The 13,928-nt window shown below is 43.2% G+C and overlaps 1 pseudogene; it reads left to right on the top strand.

Annotated features, from left to right (window-relative positions):
- The first annotated feature begins 3,377 nt into the window (after window positions 1-3,377).
- LOC121570232 lies at window positions 3,378-4,613 on the top strand (annotated as a pseudogene).
- The last annotated feature ends 9,315 nt before the right edge of the window (window positions 4,614-13,928 follow it).

Here is a 13,928-nt window from a genome sequence, read left to right as displayed (position 1 = left end):
TCCCTTATGTTGTCAACAAGGCAGCATGATCCATCGTTCAGAAACATACATCTCTTTTCCATAAAATATATTTGAATTGTTAAACTAGTTTTCATTTGGAAGGCAGATAAAACGTTATCAAAAGCAATCACTTTTGCAAGTGAAAACAGAATCCTACTCATTACGCCACGTGCTAACCTACGTAACTTTTTTTTTGGGGCCGACTTATACTGAACAAAAATATAAACTCAATGTGTAAGGTATTGGTCCCATGTTTCATGAGCTGAAATAAAATATTGCAGTATTTTTTCATATGCACAAAAAGCTCATTTATCTCAACTTTTTTGCACATCCCTGTTAGTGAACATCCGGCTTCTTCACCTGTGGGATCGTCTGAGACCAGCCACCTGGACAGCTGATGAAACTGAGGAGTATTTCTGTCTGTAATAAAGCCCTTTTGTGGGGAAAAACTAATTCTGATTGGATGGGCCTGGCTCCCTAGTGGATGGGCCTGGTTCCCAAGTGGGTGGGCCTATGCCCTCCCAGGTCCACCCATGGCTGCACCCCTGCCCAGTCATGTGAAGTCCATATATTAGGGACTACTGAATTTATTTAAATTGACTCATTTCCTTATATGAACTCTAACGCAGTAAAATCGTTGAATGTTGCGTTTATATTTTTGTTCAGTATATTTTTTGCTTTTTAGTGAACCCTTTTCCTAACCTCAACTTAATCATCATAACCTAATACGTGAATTCTAACCTGCTGCGAAAAGTCAATTCTGACGTTAATTCGACTAAAGCTGAGCTTTACGTGCAGCCGGCTCATGCCCGGGAGGCAGCCCGCTTCCAAATGGAATGCAATCACTTTTCACCCGGTGGAAACTACGCCTTCCCCTCATAAAATCTGGGCGAATGATCACAGAGTTTTGTATCAACTGTGGGCGTTGTCTTTACACTACTCAGTAATCCTGATGTTCTTTGGCTGAAAACGACGGACATACGACAACAAATACTTTAATTCAGGGGTGTCAAACTCATTTTAGCTCAGGGGCCACATGGAGGAAAATCTATTCCCAAGTGGGCCGGACCGGAAAAATCATGGTATATATAACTTAAAAACAACAACTTCAGATTGTTTTCTTTGTTTTAATACGATCAACATACAACATAAAGCTGGAGCCTGAGGACAGTGTGTCCAAAATAGTACAAGCACAACATCACTATTAATCATAAAACACGTCAAGTTTATTTGAAAATTCTAAAGAAAAAGAACACACAAACACACAATGCCTCAGTGATTAACAGAACTGTTTCACAGATCACAGAACTATATCAGGGTGTCATTTCTCAGGCAGAAATGTAGATAAAAATAATGAAATCCTGTTCCCCAAACAACTGCAAGAACCACAGAGTCAAGAATAGGTTAAATATACAAATAAAATAAAATCAATTAAAAACAATAGCACATCAACATAAAAACATATAAACATAAATCTGAAAGCGTTGCTCAAACTCCCGTAACAGTCCCGTTATGTTATCTTTGAACCGCTTCATGTCTGCCACATGTTGGGTCGCGCACACATTTTTCAGACAGGGGAAGTGAGCTGCATCACCACCGGCAAGTTGCGTCTCCCACAATGACAGCTTCAACTTGAAAGAACGTATGCTGTCATAATACTGCGTGACAACTTTGTTGCGCCCTTGCAGCTGTTTGTTCAAGTTATTCAGGTGCTCTGTAACATCCACCATAAATGCAAGGTCCTGCATCCATTCTGCGGAATGAAATTCTAACACTGGTTTGCCCTTTTCTTCCATGAACTGTTCAATTTCTTCTCGTAAATCAAAGAAACGCCTCAGCACAGCACCTCGGCTTAACCATTTTACCTCAGTGTGGTATGGCAGGCCATAGATGTGGTCTTTCTCTCTGAGAAGGCTGTCAAACTGACGGTGATTCAGGCTTCTGGATCGGATGAAATTAACAGTTTGGATGACCACCTTCATGATGTTATCCATCTTTAATGACTTGCAACACAAAGCCTCCTGGTGCAAAATACAGTGAAAAGTCAAAAAATCACGTCCTCCATTTGCAGATTGCACTTTCTCTCTGAACTTTGTCACAACGCCTGCTTTTTTCCCGATCATTGAGGGCGCACCATCTGTAGCCAGGCTGACAGCGCGGGACCAGTCCACTCCGACCCTATCCAGCGCGCCCGACGCAGTGCGGTAAAAATATCAGCTGCTGTCGTTGTATCTGTCATCGGCACCAACTCCACGAACTCCTCGGTGATGGTCAATGTGTCATCAACTCCGCGGATTAAAATGGCCAGTTGTGCAACATCTGTAATGTCCGTGCTTTCATCAATTGCAACCGAAAACGCAATAAATGACTTTACTTTTTGCTTCAACTGGCTGTCCAAATCCACTGAAAGATCGGAAATCCTGTCTGCAACTGTGTTTCTTGTCAGGCTGATATTTGCAAAAAGCCTGCCGCTTTTCAGGGCACACAATCTCCGCTGCCTTCATCATGCATGTTTTTACAAATTCACCCTCACTAAATGGTTTTGAAGCCACTGCGATTTCATTAGCAATGAGGTAGCTAGCTTTCACTGCAGCGTCACTGATGTCTCGGCTGTGAGTAAACACAGACTGCTGTTTCTTCAGACCCGCCAACAGTTCATTCACCTTCTCTCATCTCCGCTGTCCTTGAAAGTTGTCATATTTGTCGGCATGAAGACTCACATAGTGGCGAAGAAAGGTTATATTCTTTCAGCACTGCAACATGCTCTGAACACACCAAACATACAGCTTTCCCATTCAATTCCGTGAATAAATAGGATGACAATTTTTCTTGGAACACTCTGCACTCTGCGTCCACTTTTCTCTTTTTTGACAGAGACATATTGGGGCAATGAGGGTGCCAAAGCACATAATGTTAAAAGTAGAAGCCGTAATAAATATCGCGGGCAAAACAAAGTAGCTCATTGGCTGCACGTGCTTGACCTACTTGCTCTGCCCCGGTATAAACAGTTTGCTTGCTTAACACAATTGCTATTGCGCCATCCAGTGGACGCAAATGGAACAGCAGTTTCTTTTATTGAAAAATTGCAGCGCATTTTTATACTTTACAATTGTTTTATTTATTTTTTTATTTTTTTAAATATTTTTTTTATCATCTCGCGGGCCGGATTAAACCCGTTTGCGGGCCTGATCCGGCCCGCGGGCCTGATCCGGCCCGCGGGCCGGACGTTTGACACCCCTGCTTTAATTGAACAAATGTGCTGCATGTCATGCATGGGAGGCTTCCAAGTGGCACTGAACCACAGCAGACCTTGTTCGCACACGGAAGTGTGTATCCACTTGCAAAAGTGAGAAGGTGCGCTGAAAAACATTCTTAAAATGTGGTTCATTGTAGCAATCATTTGTCCGGTTCTAGCTGCATTCCTATACAAATCATTTTGATATCGACACTCGTGAGCCGCTTAAACCACAGGTCACCCAAAAGAAGGAGAAAAACAAAGTTCTGAAACAGGGTGAGTCTCTTGGACACAAGGCTTGACAGATCCCCAATGCATGCACGAAATATAGTTTCCTAGGAATATGTGCCCAAACAGATATACATTTTGTAATAATTTTTTGGCACCCTTGTCCTGTGTCACTGTGTGTGTGTTTCGAAAGCCATATCTTGTTGCGTAATTAAATTGCTCTGTCGTTCACATGTATCGCAAGTGCATTCATTTGAAGGAGGAGAGCAGGTCAGGCAACTATTTCGTCTGTTAGAACCGCTGACATACCGATTTATAATATTTACAAATTCACTGATTGTCCAATGCAATACTGCGTTACAAGCTGGACAAGGCTCATGTACTGCAGTCATGACTGAGCCCATTGTTGAACTGCAATCCACCCAGAACTATATCACGTTTATAGCTGCTACACACACATTTGTTTCAGAACCACTAGCCAGGTTTTCATCCAATTTGCGACAGATTTTCATGCGAATATTCAAAAATCTGCATAAAATAATATGCGATTTTTCCACCAGACGTGTTTCCATCAAACGGACTTTTAGCGGATAGAAGGTTGTGCGTGATTACGCAGCGCACATAATTAATTTATCGCGTAATTAATTTTACCGACACAAAAATATCCCACCATGTCGAATGAACAAATTCTGTCGGCATTTAGGCCTATAAAATTGTACCGGCATTTTAATGTTTCCATGAAATACTTTTTTTTCATGGGTCAGGTAATTCAACCGCATGAAATGGTTAGACGGAAACGTGGTTATAGGGTCTCTTTGCACAGGCCAGGGGATAATATTGCTGGAACACAGCGTTATTTGTTTCCTGTAAAAAGCCAAAACTGGCAATATCTGTGTTAATTGTATATTTGTATTACTCTTCCCTACCAGGTTTCTTGGCCAGTAAAGTACCTGAGAAACTAGATGCCATTGTCATTGGCCGTGGAATTGGTGTTCTTGGGGTGGCGGTGCTGCTGGCTAAGGTTGGGAAGCAGGTCCTGGTTCTGGAGCAGCATAATCGGGCCGGAGGCTGCTGCCACACCTTTACAGAGAAAGGCTTTGAGTTTAACATGGGTGAGAAGGCTCTTATCAGTTTACCTTTCCTTACTTAGAAGGCAGCTATCAGTTCACCTTTCCTTACTAAACGTGGGAGGTACCTTCCTTTACTCAGAGGTGGAAGTGGTAGTGGCGATGAACATAGTCTATTTCTGTTGGTGGCATAAACCAGGGATGGGCCACTTTGATGGTGATGGGGTTCTGCATGGTGGCTTGCAGTTCTGCGTACCTACAGTACCAGTCAAAAGTTTGGACACCTACTCATTCAAGGGTTTTTCTTTATTTGTAGTATTTTCTACATTGTAGAATAATAGTGAAGACATCAACACTATGAAATAACACATGGAATCATGTAGTAACCAAAAAAGTGTTATACAAATCAAATATATTTTATATTTGAGATTCTTCAAATAGCCACCCTTTGCCTTGATGACAGCTTTGGACACTCTTGACATTCTCTCAACCAGCTTCACCTGGAATGCTTTTCCAATAGTCTTGAAGGAGTTCCCACATATGGGGAGCACTTGTTGGCTGCTTTTCCTTCACTCTGCCGTCCGACTCATCCCAAACCATCTCAGTTGGGTTGAGGTCGGGGGATTGTGGAGGCCAGGTCATCTGATGCAGCACTCCATCACTCTCCTTCTTGGTAATTAGTCCTTACACAACCTGGAGGTGTGTTGGGTCATTGTCCTGTTGAAAAACAAATGATCGTCCCACGTTGGTGTGCAGGAAGTCCATCCCCTGTAGCAGCTGCACCATCACATCCTGTACAGACAGGAAGCAGCATGACAGCATTGCTCGACCACTTTCTCTGACTGTGGCTTATTCTGACAAGATATGAGGACATCTGGCAAGAAAAGTTCAAAAGAGTGTACAGTAAAATGTTATACTAATTCTTAATGGAATGCTTTGGAGTCATTGAGTTTTTATCAGATGCAGATATGTAAGCGGGAGAGTTCACACCTTAATTTTGTCCAGACTCAGTCCAGTGCTGGGGACTGTGGTGAGGAATGTAGACAGGTCCTGGTCGATGTACTCAAACATCAGCGTCAGGTCCAAACTCCTGTTCTTCAGACCAGCAGATACATCCAACAACCTTTCAGTAAGATCAGCAATTAAGGTCAATCATTGTGAACCATTTCTGCTAATGAAATGGCATGACACCATAGTATGCCATTATAAAGCACCATCAAACTGATTTTAACCCTAAAGATGATTATGTATAATTCATAGGCTATGCAAACATGTTCAGATACAGTGGGGAGAACAAGTATTTGATACACTGCCGATTTTGCAGGTTTTCCTACTTATAAATCCAGAAAATCACATTGTATGATTTTAAAGTAATTAATTAGCATTTTATTGCATGACATAAGTATTTGATACATCAGAAAAGCAGAACTTAATATTTACATTTACATTTACGTCATTTAGCAGACGCTCTTATCCAGAGCGACTTACAAATTGGTGCATTCACCTTATAGCCAGTGGGTTAACCACTTTATTTGTTACATAAACCTTTGTTTGCAATTAGAGATCATATGTTTCCTGTAGGTCTTGACCAGGTTTGCACACACTGCAGCAGGGATTTTGGCCCACTCCTCCATACAGACCTTCTCCAGATCCTTCAGGTTTCGGGGCTGTCGCTGGGCAATATGGAATTTCAGCTCCCTCCAAAGATTTTCTATTGGGTTCAGGTCTGGAGACTGGCTAGGGCACTCCAGGACCTTGAGATGCTTCTTAAGGAGCCACTCCTTAGTTGCCCTGGCTGTGTGTTTCGGGTCGTTGTCATGCTGGAAGACCCAGCCACGACCCATCTTCAATGCTCTTACTGAGGGAAGGAGGTTGTTGGCCAAGATCTCGCGATACATGGCCCCATCCATCCTCCCCTCAATACGGTGCAGTCGTCCTGTCCCCTTTGCAGAAAAGCATCCCCAAAGAATGATGTTTTCACCTCCATGCTTCACTGTTGGAATGGTGTTCTTGGGGTTGTACTCATCCTTCTTCTTCCTCCAAACACGGCGAGTGGAGTTTAGACCAAAAAGCTCTATTTTTGTCTCATCAGACCACATGACCTTCTCCCATTCCTCCTCTGGATCATCCAGATGGTCATTGGCAAACTTCAGACGGGCCTGGACATGCGCTGGCTTGAGCAGGGGGACCTTGCGTGCACTGCAGGATTTTCTCTCACAGTTGAAGTGTACATATTATAAAAATTACAGACATCTACATGCTTTGTAAGTAGGAAAACCTGCAAAATCGGCAGTGTATCAAATACTTGTTCTCCCCACTGTATCATTTAATGAGAGAAAAATTAACTTACTTTACTATGTTCGGATGGTTGAAATACCAGATTTTACTTGAAGCCACCTCCCGGATCATGAAAGCAGGAATTACACTCTCCGGGTAGGTTCAACTTCTTCACCGCTGCGAGTCGCTGTTGATTGCGGACCTCTCCTGCCTCATACCATAGCATTGTTGAATACTCGTTTCTGATTGGCTTGAAGGGCATTCTAGAGCGTGCATTCTTCTTCTTTATAAACTGGGTGGTTCGAACCCTGAATGGTATATCAGACCATATACCACGGGTACGACAAAACATACATTTTAACTGCTCTAATTACGTCGGTAACCAGTTTATAATAGCAATAAGGCACCTCGGGGGTTTGTGATATATGGCCAATATACCACGGCTAATATGTCCAGGCACTCCGCGTTGTGTCGTACATAAGAACAGCCCTTAACCGTGGTATATTGGCCATATACCACACCCCTCTGGCCTTATTGCTTAAATAACACATGGTATACAGTGAGGGGAAAAAAGTATTTGATCCCCTGCTGATTTTGTACGTTTGCCCACTGACAAAGAAATGACCAGTCTATAATTGTAATGGTAGGTTTATTTGAACAGTGAGAGACAGAATAACAACAAAGAAATCCAGAAAAACGCATGTCAAAAATGTTATAAATTGATTTGCATTTTAATGAGGGAAATAAGTATTTGACCCCCTTTCAGTCAGAAATATTTCTGGCTCCCAGGTGTCTTTTATACAGGTAACAAGCTGAGATTAGAGCACACTCTTAAAGGGAGTGCTCCTAATCTCAGTTTGTTACCTGTATAAAAGACACCTGTCCACAGAAGCAATCAATCAATCAGATTCCGAACTCTCCACCATGGCCAAGACCAAAGAGCTCTCCAATGATGTCAGGGACTAGATTGTAGACCTACACAAGGCTGGAATGGGCTACAAGACCATCGCCAAGCAGCTTGGCGAGAAGGTGACAACAGTTGGTGCGATTATTCGCAAATGGAAGAAACACAAAATAACTGTCAATCTCCCTCGGCCTGGGGCTCCATGCAAGATCTCACCTCGTGGAGTTGCAATGATCATGAGAATGGTGAGGAATCAGCCCAGAACTACACGGGAGGATCTTGTCAATGATCTCAGAGGAGAACTGGGTGAAAGTGTTGTGGTCAGATGAGACCAAAATGGAGCTCTTTGGCATCAACTCAACTCGCCGTGTTTGGAGGAGGAGGAATGCTGCATATGACCCCAAGAACACCTTCCACACCGTCAAACATGGAGGTGGAAACATTATGCTTTGGGGGTGTTTTTCTGCTAAGGGGACAGGACAACTTCACCGCATCAAAGGGACGATGGACGGGGCCATGTACCATCCAATCTTGGGTGAGAACCTCCTTCCCTCAGCCAGGGCATTGAAAATGGGTCGTGGATGGGTATTCCAGCATGACAATGACCCAAAACACACGGCCAAGGCAACAAAGGAGTGGCTCAAGAAGAAGCACATTAAGGTCCTGGAGTGGCCTAGCCAGTCTCCAGACCTTAATCCCATAGAAAATCTGTGGAGGGAGCTGAAGGTTCGAGTTGCCAAACGTCAGCCTCGAAACCTTAATGATTTGGAGAAGATCTGCAAAGAGGAGTGGGACAAAATCCCTCCTGAGATGTGTGCAAACCTGGTGGCCAACTACAAGAAATGTCTGACCTCTTTGATTGCCAACAAGGGTTTTGCCACCAAGTACTAAGTCATGTTTTGCAGAGGGGTCAAATACTTATTTCCCTCATTTAAAATGCAAATCGATTTATAACATTGATGAGAGAGGCCTGTAATTTTCATCATAGGTACACGTCAACTATGACAGACATTGAGAATTTTTTTTCCAGAAAATCACATTGTAGGATTTGTAATGAATTTATTTGCAAATTATGGTGGAAAATAAGTATTTGGTCACCTACAAACAAGCAAGATTTCTGGCTCTGACAGACCTGTAACTTCTTCTTTAAGAGGCTCCTCTGTCCTCCACTCGTTACCTGTATTAATGGCACCTGTTTGAACTTGTTATCAGTATAAAAGACACCTGTCCACAACCTCAAACAGTCACACTCCAAACTCCACTATGGCCAAGACCAAAGAGCTGTCAAAGGACACCAGAAACAAAATTGTAGACCTGCACCAGGCTGGGAAGACTGAATCTGCAATAGGTAAGCAGCTTGGTTTGAAGAAATCAACTGTGGGTGCAATTATTAGGAAATGGAAGACATACAAGACCACTGATAATCTCCCTCGATCTGGGGCTCCACGCAAGATCTAACCCCGTGGGGTCAAAATGATCACAAGAACGGTGAGCAAAAATCCCAGAACCACACGGGGGACCTAGTGAATGACCTGCAGAGAGCTGGGACCAAAGTAACAAAGCCTACCATCAGTAACACACTACGCCGCCAGGGACTCAAATCCTGCAGTGCCAGACGTGTCCCCCTGCTTAAGCCAGTACATGTCCAGGCCCGTCTGAAGTTTGCTAGAGTGCATTTGGATGATCCAGAAGAGGATTGGGAGAATGTCATATGGTCAGATGAAACCAAAATATAACTTTTTGGTAAAAACTCAACTCGTCGTGTTTGGAGGACAAAGAATGCTGAGTTGCATCCAAAGAACACCATACCTACTGTGAAGCATGGGGGTGGAAACATCATGCTTTGGGGCTGTTTTTCTGCAAAGGGACCAGGACGACTGATCCGTGTAAAGGAAAGAATGAATGGGGCCATGTATCGTGAGATTTTGAGTGAAAACCTCCTTCCATCAGCAAGGGCATTGAATATGAAACGTGGCTGGGTCTTTCAGCATGACAATGATCCCAAACACACCGCCCGGGCAACGAAGGAGTGGCTTCGTAAGAAGCATTTCAAGGTCCTGGAGTGGCCTAGCCAGTCTCCAGATCTCAACCCCATAGAAAATCTTTGGAGGGAGTTGAAAGTCCGTGTTGCCCAGCGACAGCCCCAAAACATCACTGCTCTAGAGGAGATCTGCATGGAGGAATGGGCCAAAATACCAGCAACAGTGTGTGAAAACCTTGTGAAGACTTACAGAAAATGTTTGACCTGTGTCATTGCCAACAAAGGGTATATAACAAAGTATTGAGAAACTTTTGTTATTGACCAAATACTTTTTTTCCACCATAATTTGCAAATAAATTCATAAAAAATCCTACAATGTGATTTTCTGGATTTTTTTTCTCTCATTTTGTCTGTCATAGTTGACGTGTACCTATGATGAAAATTACAGGCCTCTGTCATCTTTTTAAGTGGGAGAACTTGCACAATTGGTGGCTGACTAAATACTTTTTTCCCCCACTGTATGTTCTAGGTTTGAGCTACTTTTGAAAGCGTAAGTCGAATTGAAAACATTATTGGCATTGTTGAATTCGATTTTCATAATGGCAAGGTAGGAATTATGGTTTGGTTAGCTAAACTAGCAAGTATGTTTGTTTTGGTTACTGTGACAACTACTGTAGCTATCTAGTAAAGTAAACTGTCTTCATTATTCTCCATAGAAGGCATATCCCCTCGTTGATTATCCCTTACGTAATGTATTGAATTTTGACGTTTATCCCTTACTTGTTCCAACTGCACCTTTTGTTCTTTATGGCCCTTTTTTATTTTATATATATATTCTCAGTTTAGATACTTGTAAAGGTCATACCTGTACATCTGTTTTATTGGCCATAACATACATTTTCTTTAAGTTTTGAGGTGCAATTTTTATGTTGGAGGCATTTTTTTGTGTTAGTCTTGCTCCTATTGATTTATTCCTGGGAGATGACCATTGTGTTTTCATTACGTTGTCATTACGTGTTATTTACTGTGTGCTAACACATGCATTTATTTCTTATTTAATACTACAACCACACACATGCACTCACTGTTTCATATTCCATCATTTTCCAATGTAAATCTGTCAATAAACTCCCCTGTGCGTGTTCATCCCCTGTGCGGGTTCATCCCCTGTGAGAGAGATGACGCTAGTGAGGAGAAAATGTTTGCTGATGAAGGGGGTTCGAACCATGACCAAACATGCCATGTCGAGCCTGATGGCTCCATGATGAAAAAGGGGAATGACTACAGGAACACAAGGCTAGAACAAAAAATATATAACTATGAAGATTCCACAAAGAAAATGGAACAAAATGAAACCACTGTCTGGCACAACTAAACTTCAGAAGTCATGGACATGTGCTCTACACTGAGTTTACAAAACACTCTCGATGTTGTACACTTGTTTTTACGTACCAGCTTGTAGGAAAACGCTGTGCCCATATCTCAAAGTAACGGCTGTCTGTTACTTCACAAGCTGTCAAGCTACATACAGTGGGGAGGACAAGTATTTGATACACTGCCGATTTTTGCAGGTTTTCCTACTTACAAAGCATGTAGAGGTCTGTAATTTTTATCATAAGTACACTTCAACTGTGAGAGACGGAATCTAAAACAAAAATCCAGAAAATCACATTGTATGATTTTTAAGTAATTAATCTGCATTTTATTGCATGACATAAGTATTTGATCACCTACCAACCAGTAAGAATTCCGGCTCTCACAGACCTGTTAGTTTTTCTTTAAGAAGCCCTCCTGTTCTCCACTCATTACCTGTATTAACTGCACCTGTTTGAACTCGTTACCTGTATAAAAGACACCTGTCCACACACTCAATCAAACAGACTCCAACCTCTCCACAATGGCCAAGACCAGAGATCTGTGTAAGGACATCAGGGATACAATTGTAGACCTGCACAAGGCTGGGATGGGCTACAGGACAATAGGCAAGCAGCTTGGTGAGAAGGCAACAACTGTTGGCGCAATTATTAGAAAATGGAAGAACTGACCATCTGGATGATCCAGAGGAGGAATGGGAGAAGGTCATGTGGTCTGATAAGACAAAAATATAGCTTTTTGGTCAAAACTCCACTCGCCGTGTTTGGAGGAAGAAGAAGGATGAGTACAACCCCAAGAACACCATCCCAACCGTGAAGCATGGAGGTGGAAACATAATTCTTTGGGGATGCTTTTCTGCAAAGGGGACAGGACGACTGCACGGTATTGAGGGGAGGATGGATGGGGCCATGTATCGCGAGATCTTGGCCAACAATCTCCTTCCCTCAGTAAGAGCATTGAAGATGGGTCGTGGCTAGGTCTTCCAGTATGACAACGACCCGAAACACACAGCCAGAGCAACTAAGGAGTGGCTCCGTAAGAGGCATCTCAAGGTCCTGGAGTGGCCTAGCCAGTCTCCAGACCTGAACCTAATAGAACATCTTTGGAGGGAGCTGAAAGTCCGTATTGCCCAGTGACAGCCCCGAAACCTGAAGGATCTGGAGAAGGTCTGTATGGAGGAGTGGGCCAAAATCCCTGCTGCAGTGTGTGCAAACCTGGTCAAGACCTACAGGAAACGTATGATCTCTGTAATTGCAAACAAAGGTTTCTGTACCAAATATTAAGTTCTGCTTTTCTGATGTATCAAATACTTATGTCATGCAATAAAATGCTAATTAATTACTTAAAGATCATACAATGTGATTTTCTGGATTTTTGTTTTAGGTTCCGTCTCTCACAGTTGAAGTGTACCTATGATAAAAATTACAGACCTCTACATGCTTTGTAAGTAGGAAAACCTGCAAAATCGGCAGGGTATCAAATACTTGTTCTCCCCACTGATCTCTTTAATATACAGCACTAGAAAACAAACAAGACAGTGGCTGTACAGGTCACCCGTGTAGGAGAAGTGAAACACCTCAAAGGTGAGGTTAACGCCCGGCCTGCAAGCTACCACAGTAGAGGGAAAATAGCAAGACGTCTTACTCAAGGAGTAAGTAACTTTTATTACGCCAACCTGAACAAGACACCATTGCTCGAGCTGAAGGCCAGAAATATCAGCCATAGCTTCAAGAAAGATGTCTTGAAAGTCATCTCATCAGAGCATGTTCAAGTGGATCCCTTTGGTGTTCACCTGTATACCGAGACAGGGTTGGGTATTGCTGTGCATCACCTCAGGCAAAGACGGCCTGTCATTCTGCACCTGGATGCCACTGGAGGAGTGGTAAGCCGCATCCCTTCGCAGCCAAAACTTTATTATAGTTTAACATGGCCTGGTGAAGGGAAAGACAAGCCTCCCCTTCCAGTGTTCGAAATGGTCACCAATGAGCATGCAGTACCAGACCTGGCGTTTTGGATGATGCAGGCCCTGCACGAAGTCGGCAAGACGACTACCCACAGGGTGCGCTCGGTAGAAACAGATTACAGTTTGGCCCTCATCCAGAGAGTCCTTCTAGCCTTCAATAGAGAAAATAAAAGTGACTACCTGGAGAAGGCTTATCGGGTGGTCCAGAATGAGGTGAGCAGAAATATTATCAAGGCTGTCTCTGGAGGTTTTGGCAGCGCAACAAAGGACAAGGGCCTGAGGGAGTTTGACACACTGTGTTGCTCATCTCCTCAATAGCACCAGCCTGGAGAGTGCTTCACTCACATGTGCCATGTTTTCTTGGCTGAAGACTCCACAACCAGTGAGCCGAAAAGTCTGAAGGTGCTGACAGACCTCATCTGCAAATTCAAGGTGCTAGATGAGGAGACAGACGTTTTCAAACCGTTCCTGAAGGATTATGTGGCCCCAAGTTATGAAAATACCATCTTTGCCAGGTCACCGTTCACCCAGGAGTTCTCTTTGGCACTACAGAACACAAAGCATGACATTGAAGCAGAACAAGCTGAGGAAGTCGAGAGGAACAAACATTTATGTCCGGAGCTGTTGGATGTCCTGTTGAAGGACTACCTGGAGATATTCCCCCTTTGGAGTGGGATCTTGTTAGGGGACCTTAGTAGGTATGCATCAGACCTACAGCAAGACCTACAACAAAATCAGGGGATGATAACCAGGGAAACCAACAGTGGCAGAATAGCGGTTTGGGATAGTAAAGAACAGCATACTGCGCAAACAAAGATTCCTTCGGCCTGGTGCTTTCGTTCGCAAAATGCATGCTTCACTGACAGTGCATTAATACATAATACAGCATGGTCTCCCAG

The sequence above is a fragment of the Coregonus clupeaformis genome, chromosome 35, assembly GCF_020615455.1.
Source record: "Coregonus clupeaformis isolate EN_2021a chromosome 35, ASM2061545v1, whole genome shotgun sequence".
NCBI lineage: Eukaryota > Metazoa > Chordata > Actinopteri > Salmoniformes > Salmonidae > Coregonus > Coregonus clupeaformis.
The sequence above is the reverse complement of the archived record's forward strand: the minus strand, read 5'-3'. Positions and strand labels throughout refer to the sequence as shown.